This window comes from Manis pentadactyla, chromosome 14 (assembly GCF_030020395.1).
Source record: "Manis pentadactyla isolate mManPen7 chromosome 14, mManPen7.hap1, whole genome shotgun sequence".
In the NCBI taxonomy this organism is placed as follows: Eukaryota; Metazoa; Chordata; class Mammalia; order Pholidota; family Manidae; genus Manis; species Manis pentadactyla.
Genome location: NC_080032.1, coordinates 53,266,964 through 53,290,287, shown reverse-complemented (window position 1 = coordinate 53,290,287; position 23,324 = coordinate 53,266,964). Strand labels below are relative to the sequence as shown.

At 46.2% G+C, this 23,324-nt stretch overlaps 1 protein-coding gene across 1 annotated transcript in view; it reads right to left on the bottom strand.

The window, feature by feature from the left end:
* Nucleotides 1–23,324, bottom strand: part of LOC130680538 (collagen alpha-4(VI) chain-like) — a 283,814-nt gene that overhangs the window by 30,266 nt on the left and 230,224 nt on the right.

Sequence of the window (23,324 nt, the reverse complement as noted above, 5' to 3'; positions counted from 1 at the left end):
CCACAAATAAAACCTTAATTAGAATTCCATTTTATTATGCATCTTGCAAAAGCCAGCATACCTAATACTGCAGGCATCAATGAGCCATATTTTCCCAAGGTCCAAGGGATGCTGTAATTTGGAATTCAGCACCTCTGTAAGCTATATTCGTCCAGTGGTACTGGCTGATTCTTAGCAAGTTACAGCCTCAAAAGCATAAATGAATCTATATGATCAATGCCCTGCACTGGGTTAACTAGCAAACCATTGACATGTTGGATTAAACCAGTTCACCCTGGAGTCAGCAAATAATTATTATTTTCTATCTTATTAAAAAAGCAAAGCTTGAATAGGAAAAAAAACAAGCATAAGAATTCATCAAGATTAGAATGTATTAAAGGGAGAGGCTTCTGATTAAAGATGGCAGTTCACACACATTTTTCTCTGCTTGCAAATGAGTGGTTACTGTTCCAAAATCCCAATAAGGCAACAGTGCAGAGGCCCAGAGAGTAATCAGTCCTGGCTAAAGCAGGAGGATGGAGACCCAGGAAGGAGAATTGCTAGAAAAATAAACCTCACGTGTTGAATAGATAGGGTTATCAGGTATGTCAAAGACCATCACGATTTATTAGTAACAGGAAGACAGAACACAAAGCGGATGGGGAGAAAAGGTGATGGAATGAGAACAAAACCTATACAGCTGTAAACAATAGTTACCTAGCCACCACATGAATAGTGAACTAATGACCAAAGGTGAAGAAATAAGTATATTGTAAGGATGAACTGGGGGAAGTGTATGGAGAAGGAGATGGACAGATTAAGAAAAATCTTCATCCTCCAATAGTGAGAAATCAATAGAAAAACATCCAAAACTAAAAACCAAGGAAAGACAAGGTAAAATGTGTTGTTTAGGAAAATGTCAGTAATACCAGAAGGAGCAGCCCTGAGATGAAGGTGGGTAAGACTTCTACAGAGCTGGGAGCAGGAGCCGGGAACATGGGCAGGGAAATGTTTTTCATCTTAAGTTTTGTCTCGCGTGAGGTTTTCAGCCCAGGCAAGCTCACTCTGGATTCGATGAGACCGAAAAACTACCGCAGACCGTCGAGGGTAAAAAGGGCCCATGCGCAGTCTTACCCTCGCGGTGGCAGGTCAAGCGCTAGAATCCCGGCAGCCTCAGTCTCTGCCTCCAGCCCAGCCTCTGCCCCAGGCCCGGCCCTTGCCTGCAGCCTCCGCTTCCCGCTCTCCTGCTCCCCTGCTCTCTTCTCCGGGCTCCACTTTCTGGACAGGGGGGGCTGTTTTTACAGCGACACCGGCAGCAGCGGCTTTCTGCCAATGGGTGTGTGAGCACGCGCCTGCGCAGTGGGCTAGGTGTCCCCTCACGCGCACACACAGCGGGTGTCAGGCGAGGATCCTGGCCATGGGACTTCCATTTTCTGTACAGCTTGTGGGTGAAATTTGACATTAAAATTATGCACATTAGCTCTGATTTAAATTAAATAAAAAAGAAAGACATAGGAGGTGGAGTGGCAGAGGAAACCAAAAATAACCAAGACCCCACTTAGCAGAACACCATTGTCCATGGGTATTTAGGTGAACTACAAATACCATCGCAAAAGAATTCAGTGATTCAGAAGAGTAGGAAATTCCTTTCACTGCCTACAGCCACTTACTTTCTCCATAACTTAGCCTCATCAACTTGTAATTATTTCTTTCTGCCTTTTTTTGGGACAGAAACAACAGGATTTGTTAGGAATGTTAGGTAGAAAGATAGACATGGGCAGCCAGAAGAGGGAAGTTAAGGTTCAAAGAAAAAGCTGCCCAAACTCGGCCCAGGGAGGGTCCCATGTGGAGACAAAGGTTTTCGGATGGACGGCTTCCCCCCCAGCCGGATCCCAGCGGGGCACAATGGGACGGAACTAAGAGCTGCCCACCACACCTCAGCGGGAGAGGACGGGCTCACGGGGAGGGAGGCTGTGCAGATGGACCTGTCGGCCAAATAGCTCCCCCTTGTCAGCCACCGAGGCGTCTCCCAGCCAGAATGTAACATAAAGGCCTCCTGCCTAGAGTTCGGGCTTTTGTCCACCTTGACTCCGGCGGGCTCCTCCCTTGGACGGCATTCAAACAAAACTTTCGCTCTGCTTCCCTACTATCTCTGCTTTTCAATTCTTTATTGAGGCGGGACGAGAGCCCAAAGAGAACAAACTCAACCCATCACGGATTAAATGATTGTTCAAGATGTTACTTATTTCACAAGTGTAACAACAATTAATAGTGCAGAAAATTATCTAACCTGCTTCAAATCCTAACATTTTATGAGAATTAATATTTTACTTGACAACAAGATCTATTGGGAATTTTGAGACTTGGAATTTCTCAGTATCTGTGTATTTCCAGCATGTTTGAAGATAGTTGGTTTGAAGACAGAGACATCCCATCTTTTTCCGTACCAAGGAGGTCATTGCCCACCATACCACACACACACACACACACACACACACACACTCATCCATACCCAGGCTCAGAGATGAGATAGGTAGATCTCTGATTTCTTCTCCACCCCTAAATCATGAGAATGATAGAAAAAATAACACCAGCAGAGAATTACCAAACTACATTAGAGAGAAATCAACATAATAAACTTAACTCTTATTTTGTACAAAAATTTCTAAGAACATCCTGATCTTTCCAGTTAAACTTGTCTCCACCAGTTATTACTATGTGACCTCTGACAAGTAACTTCACTTTGTTAAACTTCTATTTCCTGTCTTATCCATAAACAATAACTGTTAGGTGGAAGGCATCAGGGGAAGGGGTGAGCCTGCTGGACAAGCTCAGGCCTCCCAAAATGAGGAGAAGAGACCAACAGGTTCCAGTCTGACAACATTCCAGAGCCTCCCAACTAGAGCCCTTCGCCCAAGCTAAAGGATTAGTGGTAACTTTCCAGTACCTGGCTAAAGGCCAGTAAGAGACCCCCACGTATCCTAGATGAGCCAATCCTTGTGCCAATGTACACCTTTGCTCTCCCTCCCCCTGCCTTCTTTAAAAACTTGCTGCCTAGTAAGATACTAAAGAGGCTAACCTTTGGTAACCACGAATTTAAAGCCTGCAATGGCAATAAGTACATATCTTTCAATAGTCACCCTAAATGTTAATGGGCTGAATGCACCAATCAAAAGACACAGAGTAATAGAATGGATAAAAAAGCAAGACCCATCTATATGCTGCTTACAAAAAACTCACCTCAAACCCAAAGACATGTACAGACTAAAAGTCAAGGGATGGAAAACCATATTTCAAGCAAACAACAGTGAGAAGAAAGCAGGGGTTGCAGTACTAATATCAGACAAAATAGACTTCAAAACAAAGAAAGTAACAAGAGATAAAGAAGGACACTACATAATGATAAAGGGCTCAGTCCAACAAGAGGATATAACCATTCTAAATATACATGCACCCAACAGAGAAGCACCAGCATATGTGAAACAAATACTAACATAACTAAAGGGGGAAATAGACTGCAATGCATTCATTCTAGGAGACTTCAACACACCACTCACCCCAAAGGATAGATCCACCGGGCAGAAAATAAGTAAGGACACGGAAGCACGGAACAACACAATAGAGCAGATGGACCTAATAGACATCTATACAACTCTACAAACAAAAGCAACAGGATATACATTCTTCTCAAGTGCACATGGAACATTCTCCAGGATAGAACACATACTAGGCCACAAAAAGAGCCTCAGAAAATTCCAAAAGATTGAAATCCTACCAACCAACTTTTCAGACCATCAAGGCATAAAACTAGAAATAAACTGCAAAGAGGCTCACAAACACATGGAGGCTTAACAACACACTCCTAAATAATCAATGGATCAATGACCAAATCAAAATGGAGATCCAGCAATATATGGAAACAAATGACAACAACAACACTAAGCCCCAACTTCTGTGAGACGCAGCAAAAGCAGTCTTAAGAGGAAAGTATACAGCAATCCAAGCATATTTTAAAAAGAAAGAACAATCCCAAATGAATGGTCTAATGTCACAATTATCAAAATTAGAAAAAGAAGAACAGATGAGGCCTAATAAAGATCAGAGAAGAAATAAATAAAATTGAGAAGAATAAAACAAGAGAAAAAATCAATGAAATCAAAAGCTGGTTCTTCGAGAAAATAAACAAAATAGATAAGCCTCTAGCCAGACTTATTAAGAGGAAAAGAGAGTCAACACAAATCAACAGTATCAGAAACGAGAAAGGAAAAATCATGACGGACCCCACAGAAATACAAAGAATTATTAGAGAATACTATGAAAACCTATATGCTAACAAGCTGGGAAACCTAGGAGAAATGGACAACTTCCTAGAAAAATATAACCTTCCAAGACTGACCCAGAAAGTAACAGAAAATCTAAACAGACCAATTACCAGCAATGAAATTGAAGAGGTAATCAAAAAACTACCAAAGAACAAAACCCCGGGCCAGATGGATTTACCTCAGAATTTTATAAGACATACAGGGAAGACATAATACCCATTCTCCTTAAAGTTTTCCAAAAAATAGAGGAGGAGGGGACACTCCCAAACTCATTCTATGAAGCTAATATCACCCTAATACCAAAACCAGGCAAAGACACCACCAAAAAAGAAAACTACAGACCAATATCCCTGATGAACGTAGATGCAAAAATACTCAACAAAATATTATCAAACCAAATTTAAAAATACATCAAAAGGATCATACACCATGACCAAGTGGGATTCATCCGAGGGATGCAAGGATGGTACAACATTCGAAAGTCCATCAACATCATCCACCACATCAACAAAAGGAAAGACAAAAACCACATGATCATCTCCATAGATGCTGAAAAAGCATTTGACAAAGTTCAACATCCATTCATGATTAAAACTCTCAGCAAAATGGGAATAGAGGGCAAGTACCTCAACATAATAAAGGCCATCTATGATAAACTCACAGCCAACATTATATTGAACAGCAAGAAGCTGAAAGCATTTCCTCTGAGATCGGGAACTAGACAGGGATGCCCACTCTCTCCACTGTTATTTAACATAGTAGTGGAGGTCCTAGCCACGGCAATCAGACAAAACAAAGAGAAACAAGGAATCCAGATTGGTAAAGAAGAAGTTAAACTGTCACTATTTGCAGATGACATGATACTGTACATAAAAAACCCTAAAGACTCCACCCCAAAACTACTAGAACTGATATCGGAATACAGCAGTTGCAGGATACAAAATCAACACACAGATATCTGTGGCTTTCCTATACACTAACAATGAACCAATACAAAGAGAAATCAGGAAAACAACTCCATTCACAACTGCATCAAAAAAATATAAAATACCTAGGAATAAACCTAACCCAAGAAGTGAAAGACTTATACTCTGAAAAGTACAAGTCACTCTTAAGAGAAATTAAAGGGGACAATAACAGATGGAAACTCATCCCATGCTCGTGGCTAGGAAGAATTAATATCGTCAAAATGGCCATCCTACCCAAAGCAATATACAGATTTGATGCAATCCCTATGAAACTACCAGCAACATTCTTCAATGAACTGGAGCAAATAATTCAAAAATACATATGGAAACACCAAAGATCCCGAATAGCCAAAGCAATCCTGAGAAAGAAGAATAAAGTAGGGGGGATCTCACTCCCCAACTTCAAGCTCTACTATAAAGCCATAGTACTCAAGACAATTTGGTACTGGCACAAGAGCAGAGCCACAGACCAATGGAACAGACTAGAGAATCCAGACATTAACCCAGACATATATGGTCAATTAATATTTGATAAAGGAGCCATGGACATACAATGGCGAGATGACAGTCTCTTCAACAGGTGGTGCTGGCAAAACTGGACAGCTACATGTAGGAGAATGAAACTGGACCATTGTCTAACCCCATATACAAAAGTAAACTCAAAATGGATCAAAGACCTGAATGTAAGTCATGAAACCATTAAACTCTTGGAAGAAAACACAGGGAAAAACCTCTTAGACATAAACATGAGTGACCTCTTCTTGAACATATCTCCCCGGGCAAGGAAAACAACAGCAAAAATGAATAAGTGGGACTATATTAAGCTGAAAAGCTTCTGTACAGCAAAAGACACCATCAATAGAACAAAAAGGAACCCTACAGTATGGGAGAATATATTTGAAAATGACACATCCGATAAAGGCTTGACGTCCAGAATATATAAAGAGCTCACACGCCTCAACAAACAAAAAACAAATAACCCAATTAAAAAATGGGCAGAGGAACTGAATAGACAGTTCTCCAAAAAAAGAAATACAGATGGCCAACAGACACATGAAAAGATGCTCCACATCGCTAATTATCAGAGAAATGCAAATTAAAACTACAATGAGGTATCAGCTCACACCAGTAAGGATGGCTGCCATCCAAAAGACAAACAACAACAAATGTTGGCGAGGCTGTGGAGATAGGGGAAGCCTCCTACACTGCTGGTGGGAATGTAAGTTAGTTCAACCATTGTGGAAAGCAGTATGGAGGTACATCAAAATGTTCAAAACAGACCTACCATTTGACCCAGGAATTGCACTCCTCGGAATTTACCCTAAGAATGCAGCAATCAAGTATGAGAAAGATCAGTGCACCCCTATGTTTATCACAGCACTATTTACAATAGCTAAGAATTGGAAGCAACCTAAATGTCCATCGATAGATGAATGGATAAAGAAGATGTGGTACATATACACAATGGAATACTACTCAGCCATAAGAAAAGGGCAAATCCAACCATTTGCAGCAACATGGATGGAGCTGGAGGGTATTATGCTCGGTGAAACAAGCCAAGCAGAGAAAGAGAAATACCAAATGATTTCACTTATCTGTGGAATATAAGAACAAAGGAAAAACTGAAGGAACAAAACAGCACCAGAATCACAGAACTCAAGAATGGACTAACAGGTACCAAAGGGAAAGGGACTGGGGAGGATGGGTGGGTAGGGAGGGATAAGGGGGGAGAGAAGGAGGGGGGTATTAAGATTAGCATGCATGGGGGGTTAGGAGAAAAGGGAGGGCTGTACAACACAGAGTAGGCAAGTAGTGATTATACAACATTTGGCTATGCTGATGAACAGTGACTGTAAAGGGGTTTATGGAGGGGACCTGGTATAGGGGAGAGCCTAGTAAACATAATATTCATCATCTAAGTGTAGATTAGTGATAGCAAAAAAAAAAAAAAAAAAAGGGCAGTTCCTGGGAGGTAACCTCCAATGAGTTCTACAAAAGGGTATCAAGGGCATATAAAAGTGAAGGCAAAGGGTCTGTTTGTGTTTATACAGAGGATCAAAGCCTAACTGGGCTACCCCGAAAATGAACCAAGATACAATATGAAAGAGAACTTCCAACATCAGCACTATCTGGAAGACTCATGCCAGAAGATGATCATGAAAAAACCCCAACAAAGATCCACGCACTGCTACAGCTGTAGATGCACTCATCCCACCAGTTCCTGGACTTGCCATGGGAATGAGGAAGGAGATATCTCAGCTGGCCTGTGCATACAGTAAAACAACAAATTTGACTGGATCTATACTGTTGGAACTCAATCAATAATTAGGAGAAGTGCAAATTGTAGCGCTCCAAAATCTTACAACTACAGACTATTTACTGTTAAAAGAACATAAGGGATGTGAACATTCCCCAGGAATGGGTTGTTTTAATTTGTCTGATTTCTCTCAGACTGTTCAAGTTCAGTTGGACAATATCCACCATATCATAGATAAGGTTTCACAAATGCCTAAGGTGCCTAACTGGTTTTCTTGGTTTCACTGGAGATGGCTGGTAATTACAGGTATGCTTTGGTTATGTAACTATACTCCTATTATGTTAATGTGTGTGCGCAATTTAAGTAGTAGCTTAAAACATATACATGCTGAAGTTACTCTACAAGAAGATATGTCAAAGAAATAATCAATCTTCCCATGTTTTCTTCTGCCTTCTACTTCTATAGCTTTTCTTCTTCCTTCCTAATTACAACCCTTAAATAGAATTCGTGCCTCATATCAAATTTACCGAGTATCATAATTCTTCCAAGTGGTAAAGATACCTCAAGACAAATGCTGGGCATAGAAGCTACAGGGCATAAATATGCAAAGAAGTAAAAAGCTAACCTTTTCAAACAATAAGGCTTCCCTCTCACTTACCAACTTTACATTTCCCTGTATGGCCCCGGAAGATGACTTGTTAGCCAGAGACGGGTAAGATTCCTCAAGGGAGGAACAACCTAAGACAGGCACAGTCTCAGGGGGTCATCAGGTGAGAAATTGGGGATCAACAGAGGTGAGGCTTAGAACCTCACCCCTCCGTTTTGAGAGAAATCTTCTGCATACGTGGATGTTTTATTGCCCTTGTCTAGCTTGGATTAACACATAGTCTACAGGCACACACCTGATCATCTACATTTGCTCTCTTACAACACTATGTTTTCTACCTTTATCTTGTATCTACCTACCACTTCAGCATTTTATTAAAAATCATAATAATAAAGAGAGAAATGTTTTATCCCATGTAAGAACTTGTTTGTTATGCCTCGGAAGATTGGAGACTGATGAAAATTAGGCTTGGGGTGGATTAATGATTGTGCATTGAGCATTGACTCCCCTATAGAGAATTTTATTGTTGTCAACAACCATTTGATCAATAAATATGAGAGATGCCCTCACAAACAAACAAACAACAAAAAAAAAGAAAGTACACACTTCCAATGGTAAAATAAGTAACCGGGATGTAATGAATATAGTCAAGATATTGTAACAGCTTGGTATAGTGATAGCTGGTACCTAGAATTGTCATGTATATAAATGTTGAATCACTATGTTGTACACGTGAAACTAATGTAATGTAATACTGTGTGTCAACTACCCTTCAATAAAAAATAATTATCTACAAAAAAAAAAAAAAAAAAACTTGCTGCCTGCCCTGCTGGGTGTGACTTCCCTGGCCTGTAGTACCCAGACCAGCAGAACAACACCCGGGGATTGCATTCAAATAAACTGCCTGGCCCTTTGTTGCCTCTCTTCGCCTGCTTACTTTGGTCAGAATTTATTGGAATTTATCTTACAATTGGTGCAAAACCCCAGGAAGGAGTGTTAGTGCGGGGCCCTGACCAGCCACTGGTGGCTCTGCCCCCTCCTTCCCCGACCTGGGACCTCCGCCTTCTCTCTGCTGTGTGGACTATTTTCCGGTGAGTCCCTCAGTTTTCCCTGGTCTGTTTCTCTTCCTAACTCTATTTTGCCTGGTCTGTTAGAAATTGTAGCTACGTCCAGGGGGGCACCCGGCCCCTGGGCATTCAGCCCATCCTCTGCAGGCATCCGGCCTGCCCCTTGCCATGCGGTGTGGGAGACGGCCCTCACCCAGGTTCCCAAGACATCTCCCCTGACTTGGTGCGCTTGGGATGCTGGGTGCTCCTCTCAGCGGGATTACTTGGGAAGTGACGTAGACATGGGGAACCAGCCCTCAAAAGCGGAGGCCCAGACCCCATTGTGGTGTTTCATTTCTAATTTGGCTACTCTATGTTTGACCCAGGAAATTCTCAAACGGAAGCTAGTCTTCCTTTGCTCTCAGGCCGGGCCTCAGTATCCCTTAGACAACCAATCTCGCTGGCCCCCTGAGGGAACTTTCAATTTTGGCCTCCTCACCAACTTAATTAATTATTGCCATTGGAGTGGAAAGTGGAGTGAAATCCCATATGTGCAGGCTTTTTGGACACTGCGCACCCATCCAGATTTGTGTGTTAAGTGTACTGCTTCCCATGTTTTGTTAGCCCAGGCCTCCACCAAGGACCGCCGATCTCTACCCCTCCTATTACTGGGTGGCTCTTCTCTGATGGACTCTGCAGAGGATCTTGGCTACCCCCCTTCCCGCTCCTCCAGGCCCACCACGGGGGCCAGCTCCCTTCCTCCATGTATCTCTCCTCCATCTTGTTCTCCTTCTCTTCCGGTTTCTCCACCACCTTGTTCTCCTTCTCTTCCAGTTCTCTTCACCATCTCGTTCTCCTTCTCTTCCAGTTTCTCCACCACATTGTTCTCCTTCTCTCCTGGTTTCTCCGCCATCTTGTTCCCCTTCTCTTCCAGTTTTTCCACTGCCTTGTTCTCCTTCTCTTCCAGTCGTGCTGCCATCTTGCTCCACAGGTGCCGACTCCACTTCAGATAAAACACATAAAACTCCCCCAAACCCCAGTCCCCTGCCTTCAAACTCTGCATCGATTCCCAAGTTATATTCCCCACTGCCAAGGTCACCCCCTCCATCCCCTCCTTCAAACCCGCTGCCATCTTACTTGCCATGGTTGGCACCCAAGTGGTCTAGCCCTCCTGTAACCCACTCTAAGTCGCAGCGGTCTCAAACTCATGTGATGGCTCCTCTGAGGGAGGTAGCGGGGGCTGAAGGGGTAGTGCAAGTTCATGTTCCTTTTTCTCTGGCAGACTTATCCCAAGTAGAACAGCGATTGGGGTCCTTTTCCTCTAACCCCGTAATGTTCACTAAGCAGTTTAAATATCTCACTCGAGCTTACAAGCTCACCTGGCATGATGTTCATGTAGTCCTCCAATCCACTCTAACCCCGGAGGAATATGACCATGTCACGGCAGCAGCACAGCACTGTGCCAATGAAGCCCATGCCACAGATGAATGGGAACCTATGGGCAGGGAAGCTGATCCTCTACAGGAACCCAGGTGGGATTATAATACTCCAGAGGATGAGGCGTGCCAGGACTGCATGGTCCGCTACTTATTGGCAGGTATGAACTCAACTGCCCAAAAGGCTATCAATTATGATAAGCTTAGAGAAATTACCCAGAAGCCTGATGAAAACCCATCAGAATTCCTCAAGCACCTAAAAGAAACTCTAGGAGCTTTTACTAAAATTGACCCGGCCTCAGCATTAGGTTCCTCTCTCCTAGCCATGCATTTTATAACTCAGTCAGCTCCTGACATCAGGCGCAAGCTTAAAAAGGCTGAGGATGGTCCTCAGACCCCTCTAGGAGACCTGGTAGATATGGCATTTAAAGTTTTTCATGCCCGAGAGGATGAGAGTAAGAGGAGGTCAGCTGCCCGAATGGCAGAGCAGACTCGCCCCATCACAGTTGCTCTGCGGCCAGCTCATGGAGATCGTTGGGGTGTCCCTGAAGATCGACTCAAACCTCCGGGCCCTTGCTTTCGGTGCGGCGAAGAAGGACACTGGGCACGGAAATGCTCCAACCAACCATGCAGACCTACCAGACCATGCCCCAGCTGTGGTAAGCGAGGTCATTGGAAAGTAGACTGTTCACTCGGGGGTGATCCTTCTCTGGTGGCAGAGCCCCGCGGGGGGCAGACGCCCTCAAAAGACTATCCTTCAGACCTGCTGGGCATCCTCAAAGACTGAAGGCACCTGAATTCAGACACCCCAATCACCCTTGCCGAGCCCAGGGCCAAGCTGTGGGTAGTGGGTAAGCCCATCTCCTTCTTGGTGGATACGGGGGCTACCTACTCTGTTCTCCCCTCTTTTAAAGGGCCTCTGAATCCTGCCAAAGTCTCCATAGTTGGGGTCATGGGAACCCTCTCCAAGTCTTTAGAGATGGGCCCGGTGGCCTGCACCTTCCAAGGCATCCCATTTACCCATTCCTTTCTAGTCATACCTTCCTGTCCTACCCCTCTGTTAGGATGGGATTTGCTCTATAAGTTAGGAGCCTCTATTTCCCTCCCACCTTTAAATGCTTACAGGATGCCCGAGACTCCCTCATTGCTTTGGTCTCCGAAAGGGAGTTAGACGATGGTAACCTGAGTCTCCCAACTCCCTGGACTGCTGTCAATCCGGTTATGTGGGACATCTCCACCCCTGTGGTGGCAACCCACCACACCCCGGTTTTAATACACCTTAAAGACCCATCTCGCTTCCCTTCTCGGCCTCAATTTCCTATTTCAAAGGCTCATTGAAGGGGACTACAGCCTATTGTTAATCGTCTACTCTCACAGGGACTTTTATTACCGACTAACTCTCCATGCAATACTCCTATCTTGCTGGTAAAAAAAAAACCTTCTGAAGTGTATCGCCTCATTCAAGACCTCCAAATAATTAAAGAGGCTGTTATTCCCTTACACCCAGTAGTGCCTAACCCATATACTCTTATGTCTCAGGTCCCTTCCGGTACCTCTCATTCTACTGTACTGGACCTTAAAGATGCCTTTTTCACTATACCTCTCCACTCAGACTCGCAGCCACTATTTGCTTTTACGTGGGAAGACCCTGACACCAGTCAATCTAGACAATTAACCTGGACAGTTCTACCTCAAGGTTTTAGAGATAGCCCCCATCTTTTTGGACAGGCCCTGGCAGAGGACCTCTCGTGACATTCAATGGGTAAGAGTACTCTCCTCCAATACGTAGATGATCTTTTACTTCGCAGCCCCTCAAAGGAGGCCTCAGTTCTAGACACCACATCCCATCTTAATTTCCTGGCAGACATGGGGTACAGGGTATCCCCTGCCAAAGCACAGCTGTCTCTACCTCAAGTTACATACCTTGGGCTAACTCTAACTCCCACCACTAAAGTCCTGATGGCAGGCTGAGTGGTTGCGATTAAAGCTCTCCTGCCACCTACTTCAGGAGCTGAGATACTATCCTCTTTAGGATTGGTGGGCTTTTTCAGACACTGGGTGCCTAACTTTGCCCTTCCTGCCAGACCACTTTATGTGGCTACCACAGAGACTCCTACTGGGCCGCTGACTTCACCCACCAAGGTGGCTTCTGCTTTCAATCAGTTGCGGGATGCACTGCTTTCATCACCCCCCCATTGATGTTCCCTGACTTAACTAAGCCCTTTACTCTATATACAGCAGAGAGGGCAGGAGTGGCAACCGGAGTGCTAGTACAGGCAGTGGGACCAGAGTACCATCCTATTGCCTTTCTCTCCAAACACATACCACTGCCAGGGGGTGGCAACCTTGCCTCCGAGACCTGGCAGCTGTGGGAAGTCTGGCTTGAGAAGCCCTGAAATTAACCCTCCAACAGCCCATTACTGTGTATTCCCCACACCGGTTACAGGATCTTCTGAGTCATAAATCCCTTGCCTCCTTGAGTCCTTCAAGAGTACAAGAATTCCATCTTCTGTTCATTGAGCATCCACAGGTAACCCTACAAGTCACTCCACCCCTTAATCTAGCCTCCTTGCTTCCCATCAGCGATCAGGCAAATCAGCCCACTCATTCCTGTGTAGAAGTTGTAGAAGCTCTTAGGAAACCTAGAGAGGGCCTACAGGACGTGCCCCTTGAAGACCCTGACTTGACCTTTTCCATAGATGGAAGCTCTGTGAAGGGGAGTGATGGGGTGCGAAGGGCAGCCTATGCAGTGGTGACTCTGTCACAAGTGGTAGAAGCAAACCTACTCCCATCTGGGACCACCTCCCAGAAAGCCAAATTAATAGCTCTTACCTGGGAGTTACAGCTGGCAGCTGGGAAGAGGGCCACAATTTATACTGACTCTAAATATGCCTTCCTAATTACACACACTCATGCTGCAATTTGGAAAGAAAGGGGCTTCCTTATCACTAAGGGAACCCCGATTATCAATGGTAGGGCTATCAACCGCCTGCTACAGGCCCTACAAGACCCCAAAGAAGTGGCTATCATGCATTGTAAGGGACATCAGACTAGAAAAGATCCAGTAACCAGAGGTGATGCGTTGGCAGATGCCACAGCCTGAAAATTAACATCTGAGTCAGAGCCACCCTCTGTGTTGTTTCTTTCCCCCTCTCTATTGCCCCAATACCCCATTGACGAACGACGACTACTTCTACATCAAGGGGGGACATTGGGAGATCAGGGATGGATATATCTCGGGGGACGAATTGCCCTCCCCCAAGCCCAAGGAAGGGATGTCATATCCAAAATTCATCAGTTTCTATACATTGGACCAGAAGCCATGCACCGGTTTCTCTCCCCCATATTTGCCCCTTATGGTCTCCGCAAGGCCATAGATCAGGTGCACCAAGCTTGCATTACTTGTCATCGCATCTCATCTCAAGGTTCTCTGAAGATCTGGATGGCCCTCCACCAGATGAAAGGAACAATCCCTGGACAGGACTGGCAGGTTGATTTCACCCACATACCTAAACATAAAAAACTCAGGTATTTACTAGTTCTGGTTGATACCTTTTCAGGATGGATTGAAGCCTTCCCCACCAGCCAAGAGACAGCTTCGGAGGTGGCACAGACATTGGTAGTGCATATCATCTCCCACCTTGGCCTGCCTGCCTCACTACAGTCGAACAACAGGCCTGCTTTCGTCTCTCGGGTCACTCAGCTAACAGCCGAGGCACTCAATATCACCTGGAACCTCCATATACCCTACCACCCCCAATCGTCGGGTAAGGTCGAAAGGGTTAGTATCTTAAAAGACCAACTAACTAAGCTGTCTCTAGAGGTAAGGCTCTCGTGGCCTGATCTCCCCATCGCTCTCGCTCGGCTGCGTGCTGCCCCCCGAGGACTGGCTGGACTAAGCACATTTGAGTTGATGTATGGCAGGCCCTTCTCACTAAACACAGGCCTGCCCGCTACCTCTCCTCCTTTAGCCTCCTACCTTCCTTACTTTACACTGTTGAGGCATCTTCTTAGGGAACATGCAGACCAGCTCCTACCCCAACCTACGTCATCCAACAACCCAGGAGACACAGCAATCCTTCAGCCAGGAGTCAAAGTGCTCCTAAGAGAACTCCAGCCAAAATCTTTCCAACCCCGCTGGACAGGGCCTTATACAGTAATCCTCACTATGCCCTCAGCAGTCAAACTACACGGGCACTCCTCCCGGTATCACCTTTCTAGGCTCAAACGGCTACTCAGACATGATGGGTGGGTGTCTTGTGAGGTGGGTCCTCTTAAGCTACGGGTTAGTTGTGTCAAGTACAACAAGCCAAATAGATGACCCTATAGTCTCCAGGCAGAGCTATTTGGCATGGAAATTCAGACTTAAACTAACCCTTCCTCATGGAACTGAGGCCCGAGAAATAGGCACCCAAAACTGCCTGTGTGCGGGTTGCCAGGCATCAGTTAAAATACTGGTATACACAGACATCTTAAATACCTTCTCAAACCCGATGCTCTGCTTCCCTTCTAACCAGAGCTCTAGTACATGTACATTCCAGTCCAACACGTATGGAGGATGCCATCCCGGATTAAACACATGTAAAGTCCATGCAGTAAAAGACACGACAAGGGGAACCAATGACAAAATGTTTACCAAAATACAAAATAGGCTATACATTACCATTAGTGACCCATGGGACCAATGCTGGGAAAAAGGACTACAGGGCAAGCTGTACGAAAGCTATCAAGCCTTTCCACAGGGCACGATCTACATCAAAAGAGAATGGACCACTGTAAATCCCACTCTCACGGAGGTCCTAAACACCCAGGCACAGGTATCAAGTAATATTCTAAAAACAGAACAGGCACTAAAACAGAGGTTTCAGTTGGACCCCTACCCCCACTCTCTATGACCAGCAGGAACACAACTTTCCTGGGCCAGAGTCATTAGAGAAACAGTGCAGTTTCTTAATGCTTCACATATCCTCAGCAATGTATCTAACTGTTTCCTCTGCACCTCCCTCCAACGCCCACTGGTGGCTGCAGTTCCCATTAGTTTTTTCCAGGCTCAACCAGTAAACTCTGAAAAAGACTGTGGCCTCCCTTTAAGTGAGGTACTGATGTGGAAAACAAGCCTTGAACCCAAAGCTCGACATAAGTCCGGGGCCACCAGAAAATGGCATGAAGAGCCATCGTCCCCACTAACCTGCTACCTGACCCAGCATTCCACTATCTCAGAATTGTCAATGGGAAGCCAATGCCGATGACGGGTAACCGTAGACACTCCAATCTCCCTTCAAGGAGGTGGATTCTTCTGGTGCAACAACACGCTTACCCAGTGCATCAACAGCACCATGGTAGGACACTGCTTTTCAGCGATGCTAGTGCCGCAACTAACATTGTACAGCAAACCTGAGGTAAGACAGGCACTAGATGAATGGTCTATATATCAAAACACTAGACAGAAGAGGGCGGTTTTTCTACCGGTGCTGGTGGGAGTGAGTCTACTTACTGCAGTGGCCGCAGCCTCCACAGGGGCAGGAGCGTTAGGCCATAGCTTGGTCAGCTCTCAAAGTCTAGCAAGTCAATTAGCAGCATTAGACGATAGAGTGAGCCTAACCTTGGGAGAAATCTCAACCTCCCTTATTTCTGTCCAGTGACAACTTACTTCCCTTGTCCAGGTCACCCTTCAAAATTGGTGGGCCTTAGATCTGCTTACTGCAGAAAAGAGCGCAACATGTATTTTCTTGCAAGAAAAATGATGCTACTATATCAATGAGTCTGGGGTTGTAAAACAAAGCGTATAAAAAATACAAGAATTACAAAAAGACCTCCACAAAACACGAATACCTGAAGGCGGCCCTTATGGGTGGCTTCAGTCTCCCATATGGCCTGGCTAATGCCTCTGCTAGGCCCCTTAATAACAGTTTGTAGTTTACTCTTAATTGCCCCATATGTTTTCAAGTTCCTTCAACAGCGCATAGCAGAAATTTCATACATAAAAGTTAATCAACTGTTACTGCACGAGTACTCGCCCCTCTCAACTGAGCCTCCGGCCATCAACCAGCCTTAACCCCCCCCCCTCCCCATGATGCCCCTTGTCATCTGGAAGTAGCCAGATCAAGTCATTGCCCATTATGACCAAAAGACTGGAATGTTAGGTGGAAGGCATCACGGGAACGGGTGAGCCTGCTGGACAAGCTCAGGCCTCCCAAAACGAGGTGAAGAGACCAACAGGTTCCGGTCCGACAACATTCCAGAGCCTGATTGGAAAACCCTCCCAACTAGAGCCCTTCCCCCAAGCTAAAGGATTAGTGGTAACTTTCCAGTACCTGGCTAAAGGCCAATAAGAGACCCCCACGTATCCTAGATGAGCCAATCCTAGCGCCAATGTACACCTTTGCTCTCCCTCCCCCTGTCTTCTTTTAAAACTTGCTGCCTGCCCTGCTGGGTGTGACTTCCCTGGCCTGTAGTACCCAGACCAATGGAACATCACCCAGGAATTGCGTTCAAATAAACTACCTGTCCCTTTGTTGCCTCTCTTCGCCTGCTTATTTCGGTCGGAACTTATTGGAATTTATCTTACAGTAACCAGTGCTGCTTCTAACTCCTGGAGCTGTAGAAAGGTTTCCAGGAGGTGATAAAATAAAGGTCTCACAGTGTGACTGGTGCCAGAAAAGTGCTTAATAAAACTCAACCCCCACTAGAGACACCCCCATTCCACCCTCAAATTACATCATCCACCAAGCTCAATTGTTTTCCTTCATTTTGTGACCATAAGTTCCCCTTATCCCCTTGTGGGTAAAATTTTAATATTTCCATAAACTCTCACCTGGCCTTAGCACATCTCCATATCAATAGATGTTTCCAAGGGGCGGGGAGAAATAGTCCATTTCCATATCAATAGGTGATCACATGGGGGAGCTAAGGCACATCTGGACCTGATAGGTTGGGTGGGGTCCCTTTTTGCAGCTGGATCATGAGAGTCAGAGGTGAGCAGAAGTGGACTACTGCTTGTAAGCAATAAACAGATTGCTCCCACTTTATTTCTCCCTTTGACTGATTTCGGCTTCAAAGGTTATTTTCCCTGGGCTGGGAAAATATTTTCCCCTCTGAGTTACACTTGTCAGCAGGAACTCTGAACCAAAAATCTGTCTTCATTAAGTGTGATGCTTGGGTGGCCTGCCTCTAGAGATGGTGGGGAGATACTTGGAAAACCCTGTGAATGGTGGGGAGGCCCCAGTGGCTGCTTCACCTGGGAGGCAGGGTGCAGCTTCCCCAGAGAGCCCCCTATCTGTGAGGCTTCCTCTTGGGGAGCGCCTAGTGGGAAATTGGTCTAGGACAAAGCACCTCCTAGATGGGTGGGGCCTTTCCCAGAAGTGGGGAAGAGTGGAGACACCAGAAGCTGTGGAAGTAGTCCTCCATGAGATACAAGACTGCTTAGAGGTCGTGCATGGCTGTGTAGCAGCTGGCATTGTGGGATGTCTGTTTCTTGAGATGGTGGAAAGGGTTATCAAGGAGAGAGACACACTTCAGCAGGACGGGGACAAACTTCAGCATTGCTTGGAGGAGGGAGCAATGACCTATGGGATGCCCTTAAGAAAGAGAGACAGTTATTGAGAAGACAGGTCATACACCTGGAATATTCCTTAGCAGCAGCGAGGGATGAGCCAGCTGGAAAAACCACATTGCAGGAGGCTGTGGGGGAGGGGGAGGAAAGAGCTGGCCTTCAGCCCAGGATGTGGGACAGGAGATGTCAGGGGAGGACAAGGGGGTGGAGCCAAGAGCCAAATGGTTGCCAAGACTACTACCTGAGGCACCAGCCCCTCCCGTATTAAAGGCTCTCTCTGTTGTAATTAAGAAAATTTAAATGCAACAAGTGCAGGCTCTGCAGGGGGAGGAGCTGCCCCCTCCCCAGGGTGTGGAGCACTCAGTGCTCTGCCCCTATACCCAGGATGAGCTGGTGGACGTGAGCATCTGGTTTTGGCAGAAGCTGTCGGAACCTCTGCCTGCAAGGCTTTTGCGTCATTGGGATATGGAGTAGAAAACAGTGTATTGTTGGGTTCTGAAATGGGTAGCCTGGCTTCCCTGATGACTCACCCTTCTTTCCAGCAGTGGTTGCAAAGAGCCCATTACACCTCAGGGAATGGAGTGTTTTTGGATTGGCTGACAGCAGCCATCAGGGCAGTTTGGCCTAACCAGGGTGATTTACAGTACCTACCCACTAGCTGGAAAATGTATGCAGAGCTTCAGCAGGTGTTACAGGAGCTGGGCATGAAAAATATCATCTATAATATGGTCCCCCCAGGACCCCAAAGAGGAGTTGTTTACCATACAAATGAGAAATATGGTGCTCCACAGAGCTCCCCCATCTCTTTTTGGGTTCCTAGTGACTATTCTTGCCCCCTACATAGGGCAACCCATAAGGGAGGCTACTTATACTTTAGCAGATCTGAGGGAAGTTGAAACAATAAGAGCACAGAAGGAATTATAGGCTACAACTGAAAAGAAGGATGCAAAGGGCCCCGTGAAGGTCTTGAGGATCCAGATGTGGGTTGATTTGATAAAGGCCAGGGTAGTGAAAGAAAAACTTGATGGGCAGCCCAATAGGATCTTGTTAGAACTGTGGCACCAATTAAAGCCAGAGCAGCAGTTCAAGCCCCTGAGGTCCAGGACATGGAAGCCAGAGTCAAGGCCTCATGCCTGGCCTGTGTCCCTGCAAGACTTCCTGGGGACAGGACTCAGGATTCACCTGGGCCATCACTGTCACAGGATATCTATGCCCAAAATATATTCAGGGATTAGAGAAATGTACACAGTATACTCCTTTGGGGGTAAATGCCCTATCCCCCCAAAGGGCACTGCGGTTCAACTGAGGAGAGGGGTCAAGGCCCTCACCTTGGGGGACCTGATGGGGACCAGAAGCCACATGTAGAATTAGCAATTCATTGGTCCCCTGTGAATGTACAACGTGCCCTGGCGCTGGTGGACACAGGAGTTGAGTGTTCTCTGATTCATGGCAACCCTGAGCATTTTCCTGGGATCCCTGCTGTGATAGATGGCTATGGCGGTAAGGCAATTAGAGTGAAGAAAGCCCAAATCCCACTGGGGATAGGGTGTTTACCCCCAAAGGAGGATACCATGTACATTTCTCCCACCCCTGAATGTATTTTGGGGGTAGATATCCTGCAGGGCCTGTGGTTACAGACCACTGCAGGTGAGTTCAGACTGAGGGTACAAGTGGTAAAGGCAGTTCTGAGGGGACATACTAAGCACCTGCCTATAGCCCTGCTTGTCCCTTGGCAGGTGACAAATACTGAGCAGTATAAATTGCCTGGGGGACACAGGAAATTGGAGAGACTCTAAGGAGTTGGAGAAGGTGGGTATCATAAAGCCCACTCATAGTCCTTTTAATTCCCCAGTGTGGACAGTGAAAAAGCCAGACAGCTCTTGATGTATGACTGTGGATTACAGGGAATTGAATAAAGTCACACCCACTTCTCATGCTGCTGTCCCCTGTATGGCAACCCTTATGGACACCCTCAGTCGTGAACTAGGGATGTATCATAATGTTCTGGACCTTGTTAATGCTTTCTTCTCTGTAAACATAGCACAGGAAAGTCAGTAACAGCTTGCCTTCATGTGAGAAGGCTGGCAGTGGACGTTCCTTCCACAGGGATACCTCCACAGTCCCACCATCTACCATGGATTTGTAGCCCAGGACTTGGCCACATGGAAGAAACCAAAATGTTGCAGCTGTATCACTACATTGATGATCTCATGCTCACATGTGATTCTCTTGCAGATTTAAAAGGGGCAGTTCCTAGACTGCTGAACCATATACAGGAGAAAGGATGGGCTGTGAACAGCACCGAGGTTCAGGGCCCTGGTTTGTCTGTAAAGTTCTTGGGGGTTGTCTGGTCAGGTAAAACTAAAGTTATCCCAGAAGCATTAATAGACAAGGTCCAGGCTTTCCCTACCCCTACCCCTGTGGCAGTATTAAAAGAGCTTTTGGGTCTTTTGGGCTACTGGAGAGTGTTTATACTGCAATTGGTACAAATTATGAAGCCCTTATACTGGCTGATATGAAAGGATATCAGGTGGGACTGGGATGAAACATGTGTAGCTGCTTTTACTGCTGTGAAGTGGGCAGTCAAGGCTGTACAGGCTTTGAGTGTGATGGGCCCATCAAGGCCCTGCGAGCTAGATGTTCATGTAACTGAAGATGGTTATGGATGGGGCCTTTGGCAGCAGCTTGAATGGACATGCTAACCTATTGGATTCTGGTCACAACTATGGAAAGGAACAGAAGTCCAGGTCACCTTGATAGAGAAGCAACTGGCTGCTGTGTACCATGCCTTGTTGGCCAAGGAGCCCATCCCCAGAACAGCTCCGAACAAACTAATAACCACCTATCCCACCATAGGGTGGGTACGAGACTAGACCCAAAGGCCACAAAGTGGCATGGCACAGACACCTACACTGGCCAAATGGGGTGCACATTTACAGCAGTGCAGTGCCCTCTCTACTAGCCCCTTAAGTAGAGAACTCTAGCACTTATTGGGGCCAGTGACCCATACCAGTGGAAAGCAGGGAGCACTTGCTTTTGAGCCACTGGTAGTAGCTAAGACTCCTTATCAGGAGGGAAAAGCCCCAACACCTGAAGATGCTTGGTACACAGACAGCTCCAGTTGTGGGCAGCCCCCAAAGTGGAGGGCTGTGGCTTTCCATCCTAAGACTGAGACAATATGGATGGAGGATGGAGAGGGGAAGAACAGCCAATGGGCTGAGTTGTGGACATTATGGCTCATGATCACCCAGGAGCCCTCCCCAGTAGTTGTCTGCACTGACAGCAGGGCCGTCTATTGGGGCTTGACCCCATGGCTAGTGATGTGGTACCATGCCAACTGAATGGTTGGCCACTGGCCCTTTTGGGGGCAAGAGTTGTGGCAAGACCTATGGGCCTCTGGTCAGACTAAGACTGCTACCATATATCATGTGACTGGCCATTTGCCTTTGGCATCCCCAGGGAATGATGAAGCAGACACATTCGCACAGGTGCGCTTTCTACAAAGAAAGCCTGCCTCTGATGTGGCCCAATGGTTATACCATTGTTTGTTGCATGTGGGGCAAAAGACAATGTGGGCTGTAGCTTGTTGATGGGGCTTGCCATTGACCTTTGATGAAGTCAGCAGAGCCTGGAAGGAGTGCTTTGTGTGCTCTAAGAGGAACTTACACTGAGTCCCACAGCAACATGGGACAATAGTAAGGGGGCCAACACCCCTTGTCAGGTGGCAGACAGACTATATTGGGCCTCTGTCCATATCAATAAGGGTATCAGTATGCCATAACTTGTGTGGACACAGCTACTGGCCTGTTGGTTGCTTTTCCTGCATGTCATGCAGATCAGCAAACCACCAAGAGGGGCCTGGAGCATCTCTTCACAGCCTATGGCTGGTCGCAGGTGAGAGCGATCAAGGCACCCACTTTACTGGACATGTGTTACAAGAATGGGTGCAGCAATTAGGAATAAAGTGGAATTTTCATGTACCACATAACCCTACCTGGGCAAGCATGATAGAGAGGTACAATGGTTTGTTGAAATATGGCCTGAAGTCGGACACCAATAGCCTATGGGGCTGGTCAGTTCACTTATGGACAGTGCTAGGGATTTGAATGAGAAGTCCCGAAAGGGAGCCTTGAGCCCTGTGGATATGCTCACACACCTTGCTGCCTCTCCTATACAGCTGTATGTGCAAGCCAAAGAGGAGTTATCGAAGCCAGGATGTGGCCAGCAGAGCAACATCCTGCTGCCAACCTTATTGTTGAGATATGGCTATGTTAAGCCCTGGAGACTCTGTTGAGTGGACCTGGCCCTGGACATTTCAACACATGGACCAGAGATGGCTGGCCCTTCTGGCACCTTGGGGGAAAGGCCTGGAAGCTGGCCTCCTTCGTGTTCCTGGAGTAACAAGCAGAATGGCCCCCAAAATCACAGTAGTGTACCCAAACATTCGGGAGGTAGGAGCATCTCATTGGGAAGTTTTGTTTTATCTTTATGGCCAGTGCATGTACCCTCCCATATATTGACCCATCTGTAACTCCCACAGGGAGGAGGGTGAAGGTCTGGTCTACTAGACCAGGATGAGATCCCGTTCCTGCCACTGTTCTATCACAGGGCCGCTATCTTGCATGTATCCTACCTGATGGACAAGATTTGCCTACCCTGGTGTCATTAAAACATGTATCTTATTGCCCTTAAAGTTATTTTCTTCTGTAGTCCCTGTGGCCTGGACGTGCCCCCTGGCTGCAGCTGCCATGTGATGATGGCTGTGAACTCCTACCTGTTCAGCTACTGCCTGCCTGTGGACTGGGTGAGCTATAGGCTTAATCTGCACAGAACTTTGAACCTAGCTGCCTCCTCTGGCTTGAGGATTATCATGATTTTATTGCTGTTGCTATTGTATGTTATTAGTCTGGTTACAATGCTTCAGTTTTCTTGCACAGAGGCCATTGTGGAAGATGGGGAGTGAGTAGATTGTAAAGCGAGATTTCTTTGGGTGTATGCTGTGGGTAAAATTGCAATATTCCCAGAATCTCTCACCTGGCCTTAGAGTATCTCCTTATCAGTAGGTGTTTCCAAGGGGTGGAGAGAAGTAATCCATCTCTATGTCAATAGGTGATTAGAAGGGGGAGTGAGGACATATCTGTCCCAGATAGATTGGGT